The sequence below is a fragment of the Cervus elaphus genome, chromosome 1 (genome assembly GCF_910594005.1).
Source record: "Cervus elaphus chromosome 1, mCerEla1.1, whole genome shotgun sequence".
NCBI lineage: Eukaryota > Metazoa > Chordata > Mammalia > Artiodactyla > Cervidae > Cervus > Cervus elaphus.
Genome location: NC_057815.1, coordinates 20,643,047 through 20,645,408, shown reverse-complemented (window position 1 = coordinate 20,645,408; position 2,362 = coordinate 20,643,047). Strand labels below are relative to the sequence as shown.

General features: G+C 46.1%; 1 pseudogene; it reads left to right on the top strand.

Moving 5' to 3' along the window:
- Positions 1 to 362: 362 nt before the first annotated feature.
- On the top strand, positions 363 to 1,685 carry LOC122682028 (annotated as a pseudogene).
- The last annotated feature ends 677 nt before the right edge of the window (positions 1,686 to 2,362 follow it).

The following is a 2,362-nucleotide window of genomic DNA, read 5'->3' as shown; positions in this document are numbered from 1 at the left end:
TCTGTCTTTCTGCCTGGTGGATCCTTGGTTGTTCTTCCCTGACCCAACATCACTCAATTATAAGTTTCTTATTACGGTATACAATGCCTTGACTCATTTTGAATTGCCATAGAACCTAGGGTTATATGTTCTTAAAACATTCTGAATGAATGAGTGAGCAAATTTTGAATACAACGGACTACTGGCTCTCAAGAGTTTAGTTGGTTTTCATTTCCCATCCTCAGTTCAGTTCACATTCTCTACTTCTCTGTCATATATAAACCAAACCATGTTTGGTGAGAAACCTCCTCAGCACCCATTCTCATGTGTTGTGTGATAATATTCTCCCATTTCTGTTGGAAAACAATTTTTGTTGTCCCCATATGGCAATCAGGCAGCGTCAGCTGGTGAGTTCACCAGCACCAGCGTCCCACTCACAGCCTGGACTGTGCCACCTCCTTGTGGGTCCTGGCAGTGGACAAGCAGGAAACAAGAGCAACACTAGTGCAGAGAAGACAGATGAAGAAGAGAAAGAGGACAGAGTTGTCCTCTTTACTCCACAGGCTGATCAGAAGCAACTCTATTAATAACACAAACCAGGTGGAAAACCTACAACAAGATCTGAACTCCTCCCTACACTCAGTAAAGTCTTGTGAGGAGTCTACACCGTGGGCTTCATCCATCCATCCAAAATACAAGAGAACACGCTGCCTTTGATGTTTGCTGAGGCCCTGCAGAACTTAGTTGCCCTGTCTCAGTCTGGCACTGCTGAAACAGCTGCCTTTGTGTTAGTTATGCAGTTGGATACCCCACTGTCTGTGCCTCTCCCAGACTTCTAAGCTGGTGTTTCAAATGGGAAAAGTGATTGAGCAGATGGAAAAATTTTACCCTGAACTCAAGATAGCTTATGCTGTTCAAGGCAATAAATTGGGCACCAAGGTCAGAGATCGGGGAGCACCTTGTCTTTGCTACCCCTGGGATAATTCTGGACTGGTACTCCAAGCTCAAGTTCATTGACCCCAGGAAGATCAAGGTTTGGTCTGGATGAAGCTGACATGATGATAACTACCCACCACCATCAAGATCGGAGCATCTGCACCCATAGGATGCTGCCCAGCAGCTGACAGATGCTGCTTGCCCCTAATACCTTTGAAGACTCTATGGAAATTTGCCCAGATAGCGGTCCCAGAATCAAACATGCAGCGGAGGCGGGAGCAGACAGTGGACACCACGCAGCAGTGTTACATCCTGCGCAGCGATGGAAACGGGGAGTTGCAGGCCTCGTGTAGCCTCTACGGGCCACCACCATTGCTTCAGCTACCATCTGCTGCCATTCCCCTAAAACACGTGGCTGGCTGACAGCAAGGCTCTCAAAAGAAGGCAACCCCATGAAATGTTGTGAAATGATGGTGGAGCGGAGGGCTGCCATAACGGAGTGCCTGAGATGGTAAAGAGAAGGTTCTGGCGACCACCAACATGCATGCCCTTATTGCTGTTATACAGATGTATAACCTGAAGTTAAACAGGCGTCTGTCATCATCAGTGCTGACATTTCCCTTTACAGGGACAGGAATCTGGACAGTGGGACCCACCTGCACTGCGTTAGGCATACAGGCCTCTTTCACAAGAAAAGTCTGGCAGTGAACATGGTTGACAGCAGACACAGCATGAGCATCCTGAACCAAAGCCATGTAATAAGAGTATGACAGACCGGACATGCCGATGTGGAGGAGACAGAAGTTAGCCAACAGAGGAACTCCACCACCACGGTACTTGCCTTCGGCTCTCTCCCTGAACATATATTCTGAACATCTGTGTTCATAGTGCTCGGGATACAGACAGGTGCCATCAAGGGACTAGGGCACTATAGCCATTCATCTGTCCCAGGCAAGAATAATTGCCAAAGTTTTTGCTCCATCTTTATTTGGAATCTTCATGTGGAATAGTCAGAGCAAGTAATAGTATTATGCATTTCCTCAAAGCTGGCCAAGGCTGTTGGTACCCACAGAGCAACAGGGCAAAGATGAGATGAATCAGGAGTTTCTCACTGCAAAGAGTGGGGTGAAAAATCTTGGGGGCAAAATGACACAGCCTTTGGAGAACTGGATATCTAATTGCAGGGAGAACATACCTGAGACTGATTTAAAATATTTATAAATATTATGATGAACAAATGCTAAATAATGTGACAACTGGTGGAAGCTCCTTAGCACTTCTATCTTTTGGGCCTTCAGACTCAGGTAGGATCAGTCAGAAAAGAATTCTGGGAGCAACAGAATGTTTGAACAGGCTGTTCCAATGATGAGGAACATAGATTTCAGCAAAGAAAGTAAAGACTTTCTCAGCAGGATAAATGACCAAAGCATACAGAGGTATGAGAAAG